A 23,313-nucleotide genomic window follows, 5' to 3' on the forward strand; every position below is an offset into this window, starting at 1 on the left:
TGGATCCTTGTCAGGTTCTTTACCACTGAGCCATGACAGGAACTCCACATTCCCTACTTAATTATGATTTTATTTATTCATAGTCTGCTATAACACCAACAACTCCTTTCTCCCCACTCCTCCTTGACAGCAGGGAACTTGTTCGTTTTGTTCACTGTAACATCCCTTGCAAACAAAGCTAGGATGGGCACATGGTAGGTGATCCATAAATATTTGCTGGATGCCTTGTAAATATGCTTTGCACTTCAAAAGTACAAAGCTTAGCAGCACAAAAGAAACACCATATGACACCATTAAAAAAACCCAGATATTGCAAATGGTATGGACATTTAAAAATCTTCGATGGTTCTGATTAAAGTACATTACTTCAGTTTTGAAAAGAGAAAAAACACACACACACACAATCACAATGTAAAATTATTTCAGGAGTGTGATGAGAGGGCCCCTGTCAAATCACATACTATTAAAACTATACCACTGCTCAACAGGATCCTTGCTTTGAACTGAAAAATGTGTTCCTCCCACCAATATTTTTATTGCTGCTGAACGTACGATTTATTTACCAGATAAGGAACAAATCTTAATGAAAGATTCTCCTTTCAGCATTGCAAGTGTTGAAAACAGGGTTTCATTGTTGAGGGTAGTTTAATACAAATCTCTGGAATGAGGAGATGTCTTAATTGCCCCACTGAGTGGATGGAATTAAAGCTGTTCCTTTTGCTGTCATTCTCTCTGGAACTGCAGTAACCTTGTGGTTGGGTCTCAGTGGCTAGCTAGGATCACAAGATTCTACAGTAATGAGATCTGTTTCTATAAAATTCATGAGAAAAATCTGAACTGCTATTTATAGATATGCCACACTATTTCAGAAATGATATAACATTCAACACTCAGGCACAAGTTTTGATATGTGCGTCAGCGTAGCCTATCCCTACCAGTTTTGAATTTCTTCCACAAAGGAACAGGCCACATTTTTATGATTTTTTTTTTGTATGTACTGACATGGAAAAAGTTCCATGATAACAGGTGTGTGTTTGTATATACACACACATATGTATAAAAGTTTTATTGAAGTATATTTGATTTACAACATTGTAATACTTTCTGCTATACAACAAGGTGATTCAGTTATACACACATCCATTCTTTTTCAGTTTTTTTCCCATATAGATTATTACCAAATATTGGGTGAAGTTCCCTGTGCTATAGAGCAGGTCATTCTGTATACCATAGTGTCCATATGCCAGTCCCTTGAGGGAAAAGGAAATACACTCTATTAAACATGTCCATTGGTCCAGTCTCCTTGTTAATTGTGTTGTCTGTACAGCCTCATTTAAACCTTAACAACTGTGCAACACAGGGGTAAAGGCCATGAGAAGACAGATCTATTTGCTCACACAATATTGGAAAAGATTGGTGGATCAGAAAGAGCAAAACCAGAGTTTCCATTGTGGCACAGTGGAAACAAATCCAACTAGGAACCATGAGGATGCGTGTTCGATTCCTGGCCTCGCTTAGTAGGTTAAGGATCCGGCATTGCCGTGATCTGTGGTGTAGGTTGAAGATGCAGCTCAGATCCTGCATTGCTGTGGCTGTGGTGTAAGAAGGCAGCTATAGCTTTGATTCAACCCCTAGCTGGGGAACCTCCATATGTTGCGAGTGAGGCCTTAAAAAGCAAAAAAAAAAAAAAAAAAAAAAAAAGAGCAAAACAAACTTCTTATCTCACTGAAATTATCCCAGAGTTGAGTTTTAATTTTTTCAAGGGACACTGTATTTCACTTTACGGATTCATGGCAGTTGTCTGGAATAGGGAAAATGTTCATTGATTTAATAATGTTATTAAACTGGGAATAAGATTTCCATAGGAACTGTGCATTTGAGTGGTTTAGAAATGCCAGGACTTTCTAAAGACAATTGGGTGAAGTAACTTGAGGTTCCGAGAAGGTATTGTTATAGTCCCATGGAGCAGCACAACTAGTTTGCTTTCATTATAATGTTTGGAGAGCTAGAGGACGGGGCAGGTGGGCCATTTCCCTTTCCCCACCCATCCGAAGGAAACCTTCATACTTCAACTGATTTTTACAAAAATTTCAGGTTGTTCCACCTCAGATAAAACTTGGAGTGTGAAATTCCGTATCTACTAAAACAGGATCAATTCTGAATTAATGACTAAATCCATAAATTAGGAGAGAGGGAAAAAAATCTCTGAAGTTCTACTAAGCCACCATTGATGGTCAGGACTGTGGATTACTGGCTTTCTTTTAAATATATTATAGTTAGAGAGACACTCTAAAAATCCTCATTATGGTCACACAGTTCAAAGAAGCCAAATATAAGTGATCTGGCAGAAGAAAGGATTGAAAACATCTAAAGATATTGAAGTATATCAGAAATTCCTACTAGTTTGGAAGAGGAAGGATCAAGTGAAAAATCAATGAATGCTTCAATATGTGAATAAATTTGAGAAACAGTGACTTCAGAAAACTGGAGAGCAGAAGCTTCACTAGTAGGAATCTAAAATTAGGTTCTAATACAACGTAAGAAGAAATCATTGACAGGGAGTAGTCAATGAGATTTTCCTTCTAGGGGCATCCTCCTGGCACTTTTGCAATTGATAGAAATATATCAAATATTTCCCAGAAGTTCCTCATCTTTGCTGATAAATTATAGCCCTTTTCAAATAAAACTATTAGATAAAATTTCAGATAGGATAAAATATTAAGAATATAATGGTCACTCAAGGTATGATTAGAGGTCTTCTAAATAACAAGTTTCAGGAAAAAGATGAAGGTTATGTCTTTGTAAGGCAAATATTCAAGGAGAATCTAGTATGATTTCTTCTTTCAGTTTTCCAGATATTTTGTAATGCTTAAATTGAACCAACAAGTGCAAAGTGAATTCTTTTGTTTGGGATAATTATAATTTAACATCCTTGCATTCAATCATCTTGTCATTTCCATTATTATATTCATCCATAAAATTAAATAATAAGTAATTGATTAATTAAACATTATACCTCATCCAAGATAACCTGTGAAGCAATTTTTTCAGGCAAGTTTAAAAAAATGCATTGGGTGAGTAAATTTTGATCTCGTTTCGCCCCCTTAAAAGTTGATTCATTCTCATTTAAGACTAATTGATGATACTGATTCAGTAATAGCTAATTAAAATGATGCCCCCAAATAATCATGTACTGTTTCCCCTTACCCTCATAACCATCAAACATATTTCCCAAAGTCCAAGGTCAAGTTGGATTTCTAGAAAGAATCTTTTCAAAGAAATTGTTCTAAATTAAGCCATACCTCTGTAGCAATAGTGACAGTTATGACTTATTGAGGGTGTCTCACATGACGGGCTCTGTGCTAAGCATATTTTACATACATATTATATTATTTAATCCTTACCATGATTCTATGGTATGGTAACTATATATTTGCTATCACTTAATAAAGTTTTAAATTAACTTCTTACACACACACACACACTTTGGAGATAGAGTTTATGTTTTGCTACCCTCTCTCTCCCCAGCACACAATGAATGGCTCATAATTGGTACCTAGAAAATGTTCACTGAAGTAAATGAAATGTCACTTCCTGTGCTTTTCCTGAAGGAAGGGTTTTTATCAATGATTTTGTCCTTTGATGTTAACTTTGAAGACATTTATGGATGAACAGACATTGGAAATTTTTAACCCAACTAAGAAACATGGATAGACTTGTTTCTCTCCTCTTGGGTCAATGAGGAAGGCTGGCATAAAGTAAGGTTGGAGCAAGTGTGTGTGGGGATTGGTAGGAAGGGAAAAATATTAATTTTGGTGAAAATGACTTTTATTTCTTTTGGGTTGTAAACATAAGCTAAGAGAGTGTGAACTTAATAGTCTTCTGTGGAGTATCTGAAATTTCACAGATGATGCTCTGAACTGAGCTCTAGTAAGACTGGGCTTATATAGAAGAGAAAGGAGGAGCATGGTGGTGAGCAAGCTCCCTCAAAAAATACTGTGTATTATTTTCTGAGTACATTTCAGGCCCTGTTTATTAGATTTTCCAGTTGCTGATTGGACCCTTGCCCTTATTATTCTGTTCATGATGGTCCCCGACAGTGTGCTTTGGTGTGCTGCATACAGGAAGACCATGGGATGACATAGAGTTTAAGAACTGAGTCGTCTCCCTCCAGTTTGATTAATCCATGGAGTTTACTGATAGATTGAACACACAGTATTGTAGAAAGCAAATTAAAAAGACTCTATGCCTTGCCTCCAGGAGCTCACAATAAAAACCAGACAATAGTTGTGGTGAATACAATGGGGCAAACAGATGCACAGCTGTATAAACAGAGAAGTACAACAAATTAGAGAATGTTGGTATGAACTGGGGGTGCGACCGCTGTTTGTGTGCTGCAAATGGGGGAAGTTCTGCAAGTTGCAGAGAACTCGCTGGAGTCTGTGTGAGGGCCAGGAGGGAGAGTGCAATGGCAGTGGTGGAATCATCCTAATTCTTTCAATTTGGATTGGGAAGATGGGGGAAGAGGCTTTTTTCCTTTACTGGTATTTACTCCAAAGGCACATGTATCGCTACTTAGGTCTAGGTTCTTTTGAGAGATTTGGTTGTAACCAGCCTAGGAAAGAAAATAAAAAGTATTAAGCAGGGCATAGCCTGCCAGAGAGATTTCATAAGCCTTCTTTCCACTGGAAAGCAGGCTAAAAAGAAAATAAAAACCAGAGTTATTATAATTGTACATTCCACGTATAAGCAACCAGCATATGCCAATTGATTTTCCAAGGAAATGATTACTTTGGGTGAGTTTATTTATTTTATTTTATTTTTTTATTAAGGGCAGTACTTTTCACCATCGTCTAGAATTTGCTCTCTTTGACATCATGAATATTGTCAGGGATTAATCTGGACTTCCAGAATTCAGCTAAAAGCGAATTCCAGGCAGGTCTCTACCTCAACCACCCAGGGCTGATAGATATCTCTCCTCCCTTAAATATATCCAGATAGGGAATTTAAAAACCTCCCCAGGAAACTTTTCCAGGGTTTATAAAACCTTCACTGCCAATGAGATCTTTCCATCTAACTTAAATTCTTTTGCTGTAATTCAAATTCATTTCCTCTTTGTTCCTCATTAGAGAGGGGGTACTGCCCCCAATAGCCATTCTTCTGAATACAGCTGTTAAGTACATACTTCAGGCTTCTTTCCTGGACACAAAGGACTTCTGTTTCAGATGTCATCTATTTATACTTTTTTTTTTTTTTTTAAACTTTGATTTCTGGCTTTTTCTCAAATTCTCAAGTAATCTGTTAAGATCTCTTAAAATTATGAATTCCATAACTGATTTCATGAGGTTCATTCTACAAATGTCGACATATCAAGATGCCCCATTTCCCTAGTTCCATTCTTTTTGTCTTTTTGCCATTTCTTGGGCCGTTCCCACGGCACGTGGAGGTTCCCAGGCTAGGGGTCCAATTGGAGCTGCAGCCGCTGGACTATGCCAGAGCCACAGCAACGCGGGATCCAAGCCGCGTCTGCGACCTACACCACAGCTCAGGGCAACGCCAGATCCTTAACCCACTGAGCAAGGCCGGGGATTGAACCCGAAACCTCGTGGTTCCTGGTCAGATTCATTAACCACTGAGCCACAATGGGAACTCCAGATTTTTTTTTTTTTTTTTTTGTCCCTAGTTCCATTCTGATCTTATTGATTAGGTCATTAAAATATAAAAATATAAAAGAACATTGGAATTTGTATTTTATGCTTTCTTGGGATGGGTGAGATGACAGTCTTTATCCATTAATGGCCACTTCCTAGTTCTTAATGCCTTGGGCAAGAATTTACCTCTAGACATCACAATGATGTGGGGAGGGGGGGAAAATGTCTTGATTTTTCACAACTAGAAAGTGAGAAGATGGACAAAATAGTTTTAAGGTTTTATGTACCTTTAATATTCAATGATTTTAAGACTAAGTTCTAAGTAGTAATTTGGCCAAAAAGATCAGCTATTTTTCCTTAACTGTTGCTTTTCTTCTGCACATTGGTTAATGTGTGTCATCCTATCACTGATTTCTAAAGCAAGAAACTCTAAACTCTATGTAAATTTTTTATTGAGGTATAACTTGCATATTTTAATATAAGTCCTCTTGGGTACCTATTTCTACTCATGTGGTATGTTAATGTTAAAGGGTATGAGCTTTTGCATATGCTAAGTCATTTTTCAGTTTATTTTTGCCTGAACGTTTTTGCAAGGCCACTGACATCATCTATGACTGTTTCATTAAATAGCTTTTAATCCATGGGGAAAGTCTGTAATTCCGCATCTTCTCTATTCACATAGATAAGCTTCCCATCTCTCATGCTCCAGGGTCTTTTAAAGCACATCCTAAAACAAGCATATTAAGAAGATAGTGACACAGAGGGTTCTCTTTAAAAGGCAATTCCTTTATTTCAAACACTTAAGTAGCATTTTTTAAAAAATTTACATTATTGAAAGAATTTTCAAAAGTAGGGCACTGAAAAAAGGCCACAGTAGAAATATTTTTGGGGTGGATCTCTTTTGCCAAGTGATTATATATTGAGTGATCAATTTTCACTTCATTTCCTTTTAAACTTCTGCTGAACTTTGAATTAAGCATCAAAGGGCACATCAGAGTTAGTCACAGCACCTCCCTCATTTAAGAAACCAAGTATCTGCTGAAATATTCTCAAGGGTTTTATAAGAAAGATGGATATTTTCTTCCGCTCTTTTGCATTTTTATGCATTAGCCTGTTTTTCCATTGCTTGACTTGAAAAATGTTCTTCATCAAACCTCCTGACTAATTAAACAAGGGAAGTCTGAATTTACTCACACTCCAGATAACAAAAATGGGATGAGTAATTGTATAAACTTGAGCCACTCTTCTATTACCAGGTTGCCAGCAATTTATTTTCTGCTTCTAACAGCAGATCTACCTGGATTTTAAGCATTTCATTGGCGCCTTCTGTGGGCATCACCAGGACCCTCTCTTCTCTCTCTCAGCCCTCTCCACCTAGGCTGTGACAACAGCTTTCCTACCAACAGAGCACAAAGCAAGGGCTCTGAGCTCACTGGCTGGCTTAGCAGTCAGCTGACATTTTTAAGTTCTTCTGATGTTTTTGTTCTGTCTTGCACCACATAACTCACATTACATGTCCCTGAGTAACATTCGCACTTTTCACCCAGTAGGCATGCCTCTGGCTTGGTACTGGAGCTGACCGTGTGCGTGGGGTGTGGCATGCCTGCGCTCCCCTATCTTTAGTGCTACTCCCAAATTCTGAATGGCTCTGACGGTGCTCTTCCCCAGGCCTTGCCTTTCATCTTTTCATCTCTTTCTTTTCATTCCTCCTCTCCCGCTTCTTGTTTGCCTGTCTTCCCCTTCTCTCATTCTTCTCACTATACTGAAATCACAAGCAAAGATGTGTGGGAAAAAAAGGGCAAAGAGACTCTTGATGGGGTCTTTCCCCCGCAGTCCTTTTAGTTCTCTGAAATTCCTCATCATCCTTCTAAGGTCTTGACTTAAAAATTCTGCCTTCATCCTCGGTTTTAATTGCAAAAACAAAGATTGTCTTCTCTTAGCTCATAGTCCAGCACTGGGTTCCAGTTTTTGGACACACAGCCTGTTTTTTAACTTTTCTAATACATTAGAATTACTAAAGAGTTCATTCAGCAATGATAAACCAATTCACACATGGCTCAGAGTGATGGAAAGGATTGTGAATTCAGGTTTTTTCAGGTAATTATGCCAACTTACATGACACATTTATGCAAAAAGCTGCTTTTTGGTGACTATAAAATTCTCTTGAAATCTCCTGCTGAAAATTTATATGCCATTATTATCCTTATGCAACGTTATCACCATGTATTCTAGAAAGAAAAATTCAGGTAAGCTGGGGGCCTGTCTAGGAAGTCCAGAGTAATATAATATATATGCACAGTAAAAACTGGCCTTAAGAACATGTTAAATGGAAGGTCAGTAGGATTCTGAAACTTTTTTGTTTCACATCTTGCCACTTATATACTTTTCTGAAAACTCTTCACCTGGCATTTAATATTAGAAAATAACATAAGATATACACAGAGGCTGGGTCAGCCATGTACAAAAAATTAGCTTCCCTCTTTTGCTATAACCTTAGCAGAGAGAGATTGACAGATTGAATCATAATATAATATTGGGGAGGAAGCCAAGTGAGAAGTTCCATGGCAAAAGCAACAAATTGCATTGGATCTATTCTCAATAAGAATTGTCTACCCACAGGCTTTGGGTTCAGGAGCTTCAAGGTAGCTTTGGTCTCAGAGACAATGGCCACAAAGGTGATCAAAAACAGGCCTGAATCTGAAAACCATAAGTGATTATAATTCTAGCAATGTAGACTCATAAATGTACAAATAGGCAGATGGATACAAAAGCAGATGTTGCTTAAAGCAAATAGTAGAACTCTGAGCACCCAGAGAGATGGAGAAAGTCACCAGCCATCACTTTAAAGCTATTTAAATAGCCCCATTGCCATTGGGATCAGGTCCACATCCCTGGTACTGCACTCAGAGCCCCATTGACTCTGTGATTTCCCCTTCTTCCTCACTCACTTCATCTTTGCTGAACTACATACAATAAAAGGAAGTGACCACACCCTCTTACCTGCTGGATTTGCCATATGATACGACTTCTAATTTGTGGTTAACAGATTATTGGAGATTATTGACGTCTCAGTCTGAAAGTCCTTTTTTTCCAGAAAGCCTTGCTATCTCCTTGAGTCTGGATTAGGTGTTACTCATACCTTCCCCAAATGCCCTGTCTGCCTTCCTTGCATGGCCCCCCTTTCTTTGCACCAGACCTGAAGGTTAGGACATTGTCTTGCTTGCTGTCATATTCTGGGCTGCCACATTGTAGGGCTATGATAAGGAGTAAATGAAACCAGACATTCATTCAGCAGTTATTTATTCAGTGCCTTCATGGGCTAGGAACTCCTTCTGGTGTTTGAAATGTATCAGTGAACACACTCACATATTTTTACAAAATGTATATCTGCTAAACTATATATAAACTGCCCAGCACAGTGCCTGACATAAGTATCTAATAAATAATAATAGTAATGATAAATAGCTAAGCTAATATTTAGTAAGTGCTTAGTAGGAGCTACACATGTTCATGCATTATCTCATTTTAATCCTTACAACAAATATTCAAATTAGCACTATTATTTCTCCTATTTAATACATGAGGAAAGTGAGGCACAGAAATGTTAAGTAACTTGCCCACATAGTTAACAAGTTACGAACCAAGAATTCAAACCCAGACTGTTTAAATCTTGAATCTAGGCTCTTAACTTTCAAATTATGTTTATTTAATATTTAATACTATTTTCACTATTGTCATTATTGTTATTCTTATGATTCATTCAACAATATATGCTAAAGAGAGTAAGCGAGGATAAGAAATCTTTGCCTAAGATGTGCCAATGTCATTTCATGCTTATATAATGAAGCTGTGGCATCCTGGTACAAGTAAGTATGCAATTGATTTTTTTTTCCCTAGTTTTGGCTCTTTGAGTTTCATATTATTCATCTTTCATCACATGGATTCAATAAATCATTTCTTATCCCAGGAAAAAAGATCTACTCCTAGGGAACAGATTTATTGCCAGAAAGTGATGCTGTAGAAGTGGAAGCCTCACTGAAAAACAGCTATCAGTCACCTGGGAAATCTGAAGTGGATTTTCTCCATATTTTCAAGAGGGTTGTAGGTTGGGGTTATAAAGAGCCTATCTGCTGTCCTTTCCTGCCCCCCCCCCCATTAGTTCTAATTAGTTCAAAACCTCAATCAAAGTTGCCAGTTTTAAGGTTTTGTATTAGCTTTTGTGGATTCTCAGAAGTTAATCAAGAATGGGTAAAGAAACAAGGAATTATTTGGTCTCCTCTCCACCCCTGAGTGTTAATCGAATATCAACTATGAGCTCATCCATCACAGTGCTCTGCTCTATGGTAATTAGATAGGCCTAAGTCATGGCGCTTGTCTTCAAGGGGCCAAAAGCCTAATTGGGAAGATAGGATGTACACAAGAAACAATAGGAAGAACATCATACCAGTGATAATTGTGTTCTCTGTAGTGGACTAGCCTTGGGGACTGCAGTTCAGAAGAAAGGGAGATTCATGAGGCCAGATGGGTAAGAGATGACATCGTGGAAGAGATGGAAAATTAGGTCTGGCAGAGTGAACAGGAGTTGGATAAGTTGAGAGGAGAGGAGAGGGGAGATTATTTGGGGGAAAGATTTGGCAACAGAATAAATGTTTGTGAGGCTGTAAAGAGGCCGGTCTGGCTAGAAGAGAAAAAACATTTTGGAGATTGATGAACAATATGTGTCTTTGTAGTAAAGGTTATCCTTGAACAATACACAGAGCAATAACAAAATATTTAGAGCTAGATAAGCTTTTAGAGAATATTTGAATTGGATGATTCTGTCCACAAAATTAACTATCCCCAAATCATCACTGATTTGTAATACTGGGCAAGTCAAGCTCTCTGAAAACGACTGCTGGTTAAAAAGCATCAGAACCATTAATGGATTAGGAGAGATTTTACATTTTAAACCTAATTGGGAATTGGTCCTCTTCTGATATTTGCTTGTCACTAAGTTGACTGACCTTGTAAATGCCACTTGTCTTAGTTGATCATTGGTTTTCATATCTGTAAATAATGAGTTAAACCACTTGATTTCTAATGGCATTTTGAGTTCTAAGACTTGTGCCTTTATGATTCTTTTTGCATTTTGCACCCATATAATCTTTTGCAGTGGATAAGCTAGGATGGATTTTTTTAGACTAAACTCAACTCACAGCCTGAATTTCTCCTAAATGGATTGTTTTAAGAGGTATGTTGGATGTGTCAGGACTTTGTATGGCCATGAACAGTCCAAGCATAAGGTCAAAGATTTTAAGGTTAAAGAAAGCCTTGCCAGACATAGGCTGAAATGGAAAAGAATATTCAGACAGTTCCTAACTTTATATAAATAGAGTGATGTTGTGGATGATAATGGATAGTATGTGCTATTTACTGAATGCTTATTTTATGCCGGGAATTTTGTATGACATATGTACCATCTATGTAATAGCCCTTCATCTAAACATTATCTTCCATTTATTGTGTGAAACAGAGAGGTTCAATGACTTTCCCAAAGTCACCTAACTCAACAATGGCAATGCTGAGATTCAGTCCCAGGGCTGTCCATAAACAAATCTAGATGTTTTTTAAACTAGGAATGTCCCCATGCTCCATGAAGGATTCAGGGGCATACACTGCTAAAATTTAACATAGGTCCTGGTTCCACATACAGCTGGGAAAATTTGGAATGCATAGAAAAGATGAAAGAATTAGGCTCCTTAGAAATAATTAGGATTGTGAATTCCCTATTATGTTTAGGCCAAAGAGTCAAATACCATGGCTGGAATTTGAAAGGGACTGAACAATCTTATGACTAATAATAGCATTTGTAGTCATGAGGATTGAAACAAAAAAGGAGCAAACAGTAAGCTGTAAGGTCAAACATTCAGCACCATGGGGTTAGCAAAATAATTTTTTTCTTAAGTTCAAATGTCATGCAAAGAAACACTAAGGGTTGACTGCAACTGTAGCTTGTGCCATTGAGAGGGCTTTGGAGGGGAGGGGGGATGAGTCATCTGGCATGACAGGAAGATACTGTCTACATTTTCTGTCTGGGTTTCTACTTTTTTCCAGCATTGTTGACAAGGTGTGCTGACTGAAATTCTTATTATTTAATAAGCTTTCTTCCTGTGGCACATTTTAGAGCATGCACATAAACTCCACTGTCATTATTATGAAAAGAATCTGTGTATTCTTTTCATGGAGTTAACGAATTTGCATTTTGGTTCTAATCATTGTGATGGAATGTTTGTTTTAGATGCAATTTTTCTCCAGTACAACTCCCTGGGTGCTTATTCAAGACGCTGGTCTGATAGATAAACTTTCACAGGCTGAAGGAATTCAGATAAACAGGGTGCTTCCCAACCCCCATTAGAGTTAGAATGCTCAGGAAAGTCTTTTGCATATGTTCATGTAATCAGTTGTAATTAATAAGTCTACTAAGAGAATTATTACCCTGCTCTATACCAGGCTACTTTTGGCCCTAGAATTATCAACCTGTGTATGCCACAGTACAGTAAACAGAAATGTGGCACACTAGGACACTAGGTTTAATTTAGATTCCACAGGGTATCACCTAGTAAGTAAGCAGTTTGCTGATTGCAAATTCTTCCACCTTTAGATGAAAGGGGTTACGCTAGTGTGAAGTATTCTTATTTTAATAAAGGCAGTCTGAGAAGTGCCCCAGAGTGAATGCTTAGACCTTTTAATTCTCTCTCATAGACTCCATGAAATGTGGAAATATGATAGACTGTTCAGAGAAGCCATCTGCAGGAGTCCACTGATCTTTGTAGATTATTCTAGAGAGTAAACATATTAGGTCCCCACCCTAACAATGCTTTTAGCATTCCCATTTACTAATGACTTCATTTAGCTGTTGGTTTCAAGGAGCAAAGGAAGACTGCAAATTCAGAATGCAGGCCTTTGTTTATTCCTCCATTTTCTCAGATCCTGAAGAGAGTTATTTTCTCTTTGCTGACAGTTTACCTCTCTCTGTCTCTAACAAATTTTTGCTTATTTTGAGATACATACAGAAAAGTGTTGCATTGGAAAACTGTCATTATAGATCATAAGCGCTAAGAGCATGAATACCTTTTGCATCTCAAGAAAGCAAAGAATAAAATGAAGAACAGTTAGCAAGGCTCATTCTACCCACCTGGATTAGGATTGTTCATAAGGAGCCAGTGTAAGAAATGCCACTACCACCTCCCCAATGGTTTAAGCCCAGTACTTCAGCGTTATTCTTGGTTCTCCCTTTTCCCTTATCCCCCATATCTAAACGTCATAAGATGTGTCAGCTCTATCTTTAAAACATATCACTGATACATTTGCCTCTCAGTGTCTCCACTACTAGTCCAAGCCCTCATTTCTTATATATTTTTTTTAACTGCAATAATGCCTTAAATGTTCTCCTTGTGGCCACTGTTTGAACTTGGTCTGTTGTGTTCTTCGCTGTATTCCTAAAGCCTAAAATCATGCTTAGTTACTTGTTAAATGAATGAATGGATGGATGGAGAAATGAATGATGGACAGATGGATGGAAACAGATCCCTGGGAGTACAGCCAACAAACATAAAGGGAGCTGCTTACAGGTGGCCACTGGATGGGGAAGTGTATTTAAATTGCTGTAATCCCTGAACAAAGGTCAGTTCCTCAGATAGATTCCATTTCATCATTATGTCTGTTGAAATCTGGGGAAGCACTAGATACCTACATCAAGAGTTCCATGAGTCATTTGTTTCCTTGAGAATCTGGAAAGTTTATGGGACTGACTTTAGAAACGGCTTCCTTCTGACCAGCTGGTCCTAATGCTTAAGCTTTACTTTCATGGTGGAGTGTGCCCTTGGGGGAAAAAAGAATGTCATTTTACTTTGAGGTGGGTTAAATTTTAGGAAGTCTAGTAGAGCACTCAGTCGAAAACAGATGGTCTGGATCCAAAAAAAAGAGGACAAAGCTATTTGCATTATAGCCACAGTTGTGTGGTGGTGGTCTCTGGCCCACTAGTGGTTAAATACATGTGTTTTCAGATGTGTCCAGTGTGACGTCAGGGGCTCTCAGTTAAAATATGAAAGTCTGAATTTGTCATCCAAATCAGTGGTTAGACTCCCAGTTGGATGTGTTTTCCATTTGCCTGATTTTAAACCTTAACTAGAGATACATCCAGATTGCCGTTTCCCCCTCCCCTCTCATCAGAGTCACAAGCTGCTGGCATTCTGTTTTTATACAGGAAATCAGATTAAGTCAAACAGCTTCTCTCCATAAGATCAATCCTCTAGTGGCCAGTCTGGGGCGAGCTGTCTCCTCCTGTGCAACTATACACTCTGTCTTTCAACAGGACGCTGTTAACATTTCTTTTCATTGTATTTTCCTTACAAATCCACTCACAGAGCCTTTAATACTCTTAAGTGATAAGCCAAGCAATTACGGTGGCAACTTTATTCAAACAACACCATTGCTCTTTGAGAGAGGGATTAAACAAGTCTCCTGGGCAGCTGTCTGGCAAGGTGCTTAGCTCACATGAAGTTGCCCAGTGCTGAGGATCAACAACTGAAAGAATGCCGTAGAGAGATGGCACTGAAACGTCTTAACTCATGCAGGATGCAAATAACTTTGCTCTAAGATTTTATATCTTTATTCCATAGAAGCTTGTGGATTCTGTTTTAGTAGGTGCTAAACCAATTGCCATTTAACAAGCGTTAGCTTTACTGGTTTCTCTCTTCCTTTGTCTGTTTCTTGGGGGAGCATCTGGCATCTAGAAATTTCCTGGGATAGCAAACAAAGATGACATATATCCTGTCCTAATTGCATCTTAAAGCCTAAAGAAGCTGAACATGGGGCATGAGATGACTTTGAAGGGTGGAAGGTGACGGGATCAATCTTGGTTCAATGTACTTTGTGATACTGTTTCTGGTCCTATCCTTACTATTTGTGTGAACTTGGGCAAGTTACCTGAAGTCCTCTATTCCTCAGTTGCCTTATCTGTAAAATGGGGACTATGATAAAAAGTAACTTTCAAGGCTGTAATTAGTATAAACTGAAATCATCTTTGCAAAGCACATAGCAGAGACCTGGCACCAAACAAGGGCTCTGTGAATGTTAAGTATTATTATCAGAGTTTTTATTTCTACTTTCTGCCTTGCTCAAATTGGACAAGTTGTTCTCAGTATTGCTAGGATTCTTCTTTCTCAACGTTTGAGCCACACAGGCATCTGAAGTCTCCTACTGGGGTGACCAACTATCCCAGTTTGCATGGAAGAAAGGGTTTCCAGAGATCCTGGACCTTCAGGACCAAACCAGGAGAGACTTGGGCAAACTGGGCTGGGGAGTCATTCTTCCTTTGGAACGATCCTATGACCGATTCCTAGTTTTGCAAAGTCTTCCTTAGGCTAAGCAGTTCTTCAAAAAACAGTCCCTTTTGATGCTCTTTGAATTTACCCTGTTTCTGGAAAATCTTTAGCTCTTTTCCCTTAGGTCATCTCCACAGACATGGGACAAAAGGCAATGCTGTGTTTCACAAACCAAGGAGAGCAGGGTTCGCTAGGCATCTTCAGCTGCTCGGCTTTCAATTCAAGGCTTAGAAATTATGGGCCCGGATGTCCGGCAGGCTGGGAGGTGGACCATGGAAAGAAATCGGGATAAACCGAAATGACTTTTGCCATTGGCTTGGCCAGTACACCTTGCCAAGCAGTTTTCCCCTCAATTTTAAACAGATCAGTGCTTTAAGGGGAAATGTACTCCATATGTTGCTTATGCCTTTACCCTCAATTCACAAAAATGCCATCTTCTCAGAGAGGTCGAATTTCCAGGAATTGTTTGAGAACTTTTTCCTCCAAGAAAGTACTGCTTGAATAGTCACAAATAACTGAGTTTTTCTTCATGGTTTGTGGTGGGGATAATAAGATCTGATTTTAGTTTCAGCCCCAAAGTGTCCTAAGAGCATTCTCCCTTTCCAAAGAACATACATTTCCTGGTTCCAAAGAATATAGGTTCTTTGTCCCTTTCCAGAGAATAGAGATTTTTCCAAAGAATATAGATTTTCTGTTTTGTTCATTTCCAAGTTTACCTGAATTTAATAGAGGTTGACAAAACCTGACAGGCTCAAGTATTTTTATTGGTGGAAAGAAAAGTCACAAACTGAGAGCACTACTTCTATTTATTGATAGCATTAAAAAATTCTTTTTACACCAGCCTCTGTTTGGAGACATAAATCATCATTAGGGAGATAGATGAATAGAAAATACTATCTTTGCTGATTTTTTTTTCCTAAAAAATTTTTCGTTAAAAAAGGACCGTACTATTTAGCTTATTCCTATAATTCTCACTATCCCATATTCCCTCCCTCTACTTGAAAGTAAAATTCACCTGTTTTTCCATGACCCCATCAACTGCCTCTAAGCTCTGACGTGGTCCAGTTTGTCAGTGGTCTAGAACCAGATGGGCTTGAAGTTCTTTGCCATTTATCACTCGGGGGTGCTACCCCCACCTCCCCCAGGTATTAGGTTACCTCATTTGTTTGTCTGGTGAGAACTGGCTTCCTTTTCTTAGTCTGGGAGCCAGATTGGTTCAACACCAGAATAGGAACCTGGAACTGATATTGGTTTTGCAGATGTGCAAAAAAAAAAAAAAAATCCCAGGAGTTTTGAAAAAAAGAAGGGGCGGGGGGAAGGGTTTCGAGAAGAGAAGAGAGAGAATTTTTAGAGGGCTGAAAACAAAACAATTAATCATATGGTGACTATTACATTTGTTTCTATTAAAGTGACTCACTTTCCCTACATTTTCAGACCATAATTCAATTCCATTTTTATGTAACTACTGAATAACTGTCACAATTTTTTCATTGCTTTCTCTTTTTTGTTGTTATTATTTCTCAGAATCAGAAAGCTTTCACATTGCCTCCTTGCTCCTAAACCAGAAAAGGAAGTGATCTCAAAGTGAGATAATGAAGTAAAAAAGCAATGCCAGATCACTGTAAAGATCTGCAATTGGAAAAAAATAAGTACAGAAAAGAGTCTTATAATTTTCCTAATAAATTTCTCAAGGTGGCCAAACTTTCTTGGATCCCTCCGCTTCATCATTTCTGGTTTGAAGACAGATTTGCCTTTTGGTACCCAGGAAGAATTCCAAAACAGTAAATTTCATCTCCTATCGGTAAGGCCCTGGAATAGGGCCAGAAATTATGTAAGAAAATATAGTATTTTTTTTTCTACTTCACATTCACCCAGTTCATTAAGAAATTTATGATTTAATAGCAGAAGTTTCCAGATTTTTGACAGCCAGACAGCATGGACCCTGGATACATACAGACTGGGTATTAATTTTACCACTTGCTATTTGTGTGACTGTGAGCAAGTTACTAAGTTAAGTCTCTCTTATCACTGCTCTTATAAAATAGGAATAATAATAATAGAATTTTTTTTTTTTTTTTTTAGGATCGCACTTGCGGCATATGGAAATTCCCAGGCTAGGGGTCCAGTCAGAGCTACAGCCACCAGCCTACACCATGGCCACAGCGACTCGGGATTCCAGCTGTGTCTGCGACCTACACCACAGCTCATGGCAAAGTCAGATCCTTACCCACTGAGTGAGGCCAGGGATTGAACCCATATCTTAATGGGTCCTAGTCAGGTTCATTAACCACTGAGCCACAAAGGGAACTCCAGTAGTAATAACAATAATGCCTGTGCCTCATCCAAACATTATTATTGAAAGTCAACAGACTGACCATTCCTCCTGATAGTAGCCCACCAAGTAGATTAAACTCTTGGAAGGTCAATGAAAGCCTCTTCCTTGATGCTGGCATTTCCTCAGCTTCAGTTCATTCAGTGCTTTTTGGCATTTCGTTTATGGGGCACTGAAAACTTAGCTTAGTTTAACAGTGTTCCTTTTCTTTGGACATAACTGAATTTCTTAAAAGAGTTGTAATTTTATTATTTTTCTGTATTCTCCTATTGGTGCTTGGAGAATACATGGCGGTAACAGAGCTGTTTTATTTTCTAGTATGTGGCTTTCGCTCCATCACAACCTGTTCCTCTCCTATGGATACCCTGTTCTTTGGGCGGGGTAAGGAGAGAATATTTGGAGTGTAGCCCAGTTGAAGTTTGGGAAATATCCCAGTTTCATAGATAATAGTGCTTTGCTCTGGGATTTCTAAGTCTTTTTTTTTTTTTTTTTTTTTTTTTTTCCCAGCTTAACATATAACCCAGAGTCTTCTTTTTGGCTATGACTTTTTTAGTGAGTTAAATAGCCAGGCTCTCCTCAGGCATGAGAAAGGAGTTGGGCAATTAAAAGGGATTACCTTATGTATCATTGTCTCTCAACTGAATTTTGATATAAGAATTCTTTTCCTTTTAAGCTTTGTTCTTGAAATTATCTCAAAAGGCATTACAACAAAAGACTCATCTTCTGGGCAATAATTAATTATTAATCACCAACAATGCCTCTGTTTTGATTCCTTATATTCACGGAAATCATACAGGTCAAACACATGGATGTGAGGTTGGATTCAATATGGAAAACACATGAGCATTCTGTGGGTTCTGTTTTTTGATTAAATTCTTTATATAAACTTGTTTTAATTGTTTAATAACTTTCTGTTAAAAATGGAAATAGGGAGTTCCTGTCGTGGCTTAGTGGTTAACGAATCCGACTAGGAACCATGAGGTTGCAGGTTCGATCCCTGGCCTTGCTCGGTGGGTTAAGGATCCGGCGTTGCCATGAGCTGTGGTGTAGGTCACAGATGTGACTTGGATCCTGCGTTGCTGTGGCTCTGGTGTAGCCTGGCAGCTGCAGCTCCAATTTGACCCCTAGCCTAGGAACCTCCATATGTCATGGGTGCGGCCCTAGAAAAGACAAAAAGACAAAAAAAAAAAAAAAAAAAAAGAAATAGATTAATTTTTGAAGTTGAGGATTCCTTAAAAATTATGAAAAATTGATTTGCTTCAGTTCTGGTCAATAAGTATTTAATGAGAGCCTACTGTAAAGCTAGAAAGTGCCAAGGTGTTAAAACTCAGCTATGTCTCTGACCTGATGGAGTTCATGATCTGATGTAGAGGACAGATATTAAACAAGTCAACTACCATTAGAATGAGGTGTGGACAGGGGCTATGGGAGGATAGAGCATGGAATTAACTCAGACTAAAGCGGAGATTCTCAAACTTTCACTTGCATATGAATCTTTTAGGACTTCCTTACAAACAGTTTTCTGGGCTCTGGTCATTCTGATGCAAGTGGCCACATGTCACACTTCAAAAAGATTTTCATAGTGGGTCTGGAAAGGATGCCTTGAGAAGTAAAGCTCAAACAAGGTCTACAGAATGAAAGCCTTTCTAGCTGGTGGTTAGAAGAAAAGCTGTCCAGGCAGACAGGAATGTATTAGAGATGAAGCAAAAAGGATATAGAATGGCAGGCCATGTTTTTTCTGGGGGCCCTAAACCCAGGGAAAGAGTCCCAGTTCCATCATTCCCAGGTGTTGATTGGAGGAAGGTAACATTTCTTTAGGATTGCATTCTCAGGTGAGCATGTAGAAAGCAAGGCCCAGTTTTCTAGGCAATGTTTCGTAATACCAAAAAAAAAAAAAAAAAAAAAGGGAGAAAGAAAAGGAAACTATGCACCCCAGGTCTAATTTCATTCTCAGACTATTCTCACCATCAAAAACAGAGTGGTTGGAAAATGCTTTCCTAAGCAGAATTTGGTGGTATAATTAGAAAATTATCTCTTCCTAGAACATTTTGTGAAATTCTGCCGTGAGGTGTCAACAGGTCTTTGTGGCACTCTCTCCAGCAGAGATCGACTAACATGTAAAATACAGTGGAGGTCCAAAAAAGCCACTGTAAAATCTCAAGTATGTGGAAGGAGTTTGGTGTGCTTGCCAGTATGGTTTTTCCAAAAAAGAAAAATTCTGCAGAGATCAAAGCTGGGTGGAGGAAGTAGACTCTGGCTTTGGGTGGAAGGTTTTATCATCAGAATAATTCAAGCTGGTGAATTTTGGCAAGGTGAGTCAGTGGGCCAAGTGAAAGGAGTGAACCTCTGAGCTTTGAATGTGAGGCGGAGGAATGGAGATGCAGTGATGAGGCAGAAATGAGGAATAAGCAACAGCCACTCCTCCTGAGTTAGGTCCCCAGCCACAGACTGTCTTGAGGCCTCTGACATCTGTTTTATTAGTTTCCAGTTCTAGAATGGAACTTCCTCAGCTGCCTGCTCCCCACACATCGCCAGCAGCCATGTCTTTGAGAAGGAACTTGGGCATGATGTTTGGGCAGCATAAGTAACACCCAGAGGTTTTGCCTTGACTTTTTTTTTTTTTTTTTTTTTTTTTTTTTAAATGGAAAGAAAGTCAGGATAACCCAAGGAGAAAAGAGGTTAGAAATAGTGAAGGATGTGGTGAGGTGGATATTGGGATTTGTAGATGTGAGAGCTGCTCTGGAGAGAGACCCTCAGGCTTCGAATCCGGAGGGGACCACTTACTGGCTATGTGGTTTGCAGAAATCATCTAACATTTCTATACCTCATTTTTCTATATCTGTGAAACATGCAACAGTATCTACTCATGGGATTGTTGGGAGGATTAAATGCATGAAATGTAAAGCTCTTGGAGTAGTATCTGCACATAGGAAGTACTTAATAAGTGTTAACTATCATTTTGTTATATATGCATTAATGTAGACCATCAGGCTTTTAATTATTTGTGTATTTTTACATATTTCATATTTTTCTTACTTGATGGCATTTTCTCCAATTTTCTGTCTGGGAATAATGCCCTGGGTTAGGCAGAGCCTGGACCCAGTCATGTCGATCCTCTGACTTTTCTACACCCCTACCTAATGCATCAGGACCAAACTAAAATGGAAGCAAGAGACAGCCTAGGGACCTCTTCCTGAACACACTTGCCAGGCTCTTCAGGGAGGTAGTTAAATGCACTGTCCTTCCTGAAGAATGATGGGTTATTATAGGCTGAAGTAAGGAGGGTCATGTTCAGCTTGCTGAAGTTTTGAAGCTCTTTGGTTCTATCACTAAAGTGAAAAGTGCTGTCCAGTTGGATGTGAAATTGAGCTAATGCCTGGTGCCATCTTGGACCTTGAGGATGTGGTTATTCTGCCTAGACTGCTGTGTTGTAACCCTTCTTCTCAGGCCTGCACAGTGTCAGAAATGATGTAAACAGTAGGTTCACTGTGTGTGTGTGTGAGTTTTTTTTTTTTTTTTTTTGTCCTTTTAGGGCTGCACCCATGGCATATGGAGGTTCCTAGGCTAGGGGTCTAATCGGAGCTGTAGCTGCTGGCCTATGCCAGAGCCACAGCAATGCCGGATCTGAGCCACGTCTGTGACCTACACCACAGCTCATGGCAACGCTGGATCTTTAACCTACTCAGTGAGGCCAGGGATGGGATTCGTTTCCACTGTGCCATGACGGGAACTCCATGCGTGAGTTTTTGTGTCTCCCTTTTCATGTGGCCTAATGGAGAGATCTAGGCCTTATCTATGGCCTGCCTCTAGCAACTAGACAGCATGTCATGAAGCACGTCTGATGTACACCCTTTCTCCATACTCCGTTTCACATTTTTATTCTTAGTTCCTCTTTGATTCATCTTTTTCACTTACTTTTCATCTTTTTTTGTTTTACTGTGTTATCTGCATCATTATAAGCTGACCTAAATCCTTTTACAAAAAGGAAAGCTAAACATTTAAAAACATGTATTGTATAAATCGATCCAAGACGTTGATTTAACAAGATTGGTGCAGATCCTGGCAGCTCTCTTACTTAAATTTAGCTCCCTTCCTTGATACTTTATATGAGAATATCCTTTTTGCAGTGATCCCAAGAAAACTTGATATTACTCATGCACAGCAAAGTTTACATACCTTTCTTGAGTAGTTACTAAATCTACCATTGCGGAGGTATAAAGCTTGGGTCTGAATTAATTATAAAGAAATGGCATGAAAATATGCATATTAAAGTGAATGAATTGAGATAACTTGTGTTTTACAGAAAAGACAGCTGACAAACTGTCAGTCCCAACCAGTCAAGGGGTCAGAACTATTTATCAGAGGCAAATGTAAAGGAAATTTGATAAAAACACAAGGCCATCAGTCTGAAAATGTCTTTAGAGTTTTGGAGTTCTAACCCTGGAATTCTAACATGGAATTCTATTTGGAGTTCAACAATTTTTCTCCATTTTTCCCTGGGAAAATGACCATGTGGGGTAGAGTTGAGCACCTTGTGTTGTAGAAAATGATTCTTAACTTCCAGCTTTCCTTAGCTGGGTTCTAGGTAAGGAAAAAACAAAACAAACAAACCAAAAAACAAACAAAAAAACCAAACAATACTATGGAAATGAACATGGTTTTCATTGTGAAAATTTCCTCTGCTCTTTCAAATAAGATCATGTTAGGAAAATGGAAAATCTGAACCGGAGATGAGCATCCTTTCTGACTGTCAAGAGTTCACATTGTCACTATTTTCCCAGTACTAAAGAGAACAAGTGCAAGCACAACCTGTGCGATTTTTTTTTGGTAGCCGGGAGGTGATTGGGGTTGTGGGGAGGACAAGACTACATTGCCCTTTGCTTTTCTGATGTGTGTACATGTTTTTCCTGACTTAGTAATTTATTTACCTGTCACTCAGTTCACTGTAGTTGTGATTAAGGAACATACAATTTGGACTTTTTCCTAAACTGCCAAAGACACTTATGAAAACACAGAACAGAAAGAGATAAAAGATATAATGTATGCTGATAAAAATATATTGACATTTTAAAACATGTATTAAGGTTTTATATCATTTAAACCATGGTATTATCCATTACATGTGACATTATCTGTTCTACGCTGGAAAGATGTTAAAATTGGGTGAATTGAATAAATAAATATTCATCTTTTACTTTGTTTATTATGCCCCCCAAAGGGTCATACCTGGGGGCAGCAGTTTATCCATCCCTCAAATCAAAACAAAGTTTCCCTGCTTCTTAAAAAAAAGTGAACTTTTTCCTTCTTCCAATTTTTGAAACATAAACCATGTTCTTTATTTGCAGACTGTTATGTAAATCAAGTGATCTGCCTTGTATTACAGTTTTCTCAACCACTACTGTGATAGATATCTCTCTTGGGATCTTTATAAAAATGCCGTCGCATGAGATTTTCCCAGCATGCAAATAATTCAAGTGCAAAGAAAAAGAGAGAGATAAATAAAGTCAAGTGGTATGCAGCCCTTTCTTCTGAACTTTCGTACTGTCCTTAAATTAAAGAGAAGGCAGCATGCAAATTGGAATAGAGAAAGGATACCAAAAAACCCTCTATTTACTACTGGGAAGAGTTCCCAGTGGCGTAAATCAGTAGTCAGGAACTCAGATCACAGATTGCCTATAGAAACGATGGAAGTTGGGCTCCAGACTGGTCCTCAGAGGCCCACTTAATTCATAGCAGAGCCTCCATAAATTTGTTAAATGAATAAATAAGCTCTTACAATGAGTCAGTACATCAGAACTACCTTGGAATTCTAGTGGGAAACCAGGTTATGGAATCAGATAACTCTACCATTAGCTTGTCTTATGGGGGTCATAAGTAGAATAACATGTAGATAAAGTTGTCATCTGTGGAGCCCTGCCTGTCAAATGGGAAAGAGAGCACCCCTCCTATATGGCCTGCAACTTCT

At 38.6% G+C, this 23,313-nt stretch overlaps 1 protein-coding gene across 2 annotated transcripts in view; it reads right to left on the reverse strand.

Annotated features, from left to right (window-relative positions):
* The window catches only part of COL8A1 (collagen type VIII alpha 1 chain), a 158,581-nt gene that overhangs the window by 69,414 nt on the left and 65,854 nt on the right, over positions 1-23,313 (reverse strand). The gene's annotated exons all lie outside the window — the stretch shown is intronic.

This window comes from Sus scrofa, chromosome 13 (genome assembly GCF_000003025.6).
Source record: "Sus scrofa isolate TJ Tabasco breed Duroc chromosome 13, Sscrofa11.1, whole genome shotgun sequence".
NCBI classification, from domain to species: domain Eukaryota; kingdom Metazoa; phylum Chordata; class Mammalia; order Artiodactyla; family Suidae; genus Sus; species Sus scrofa.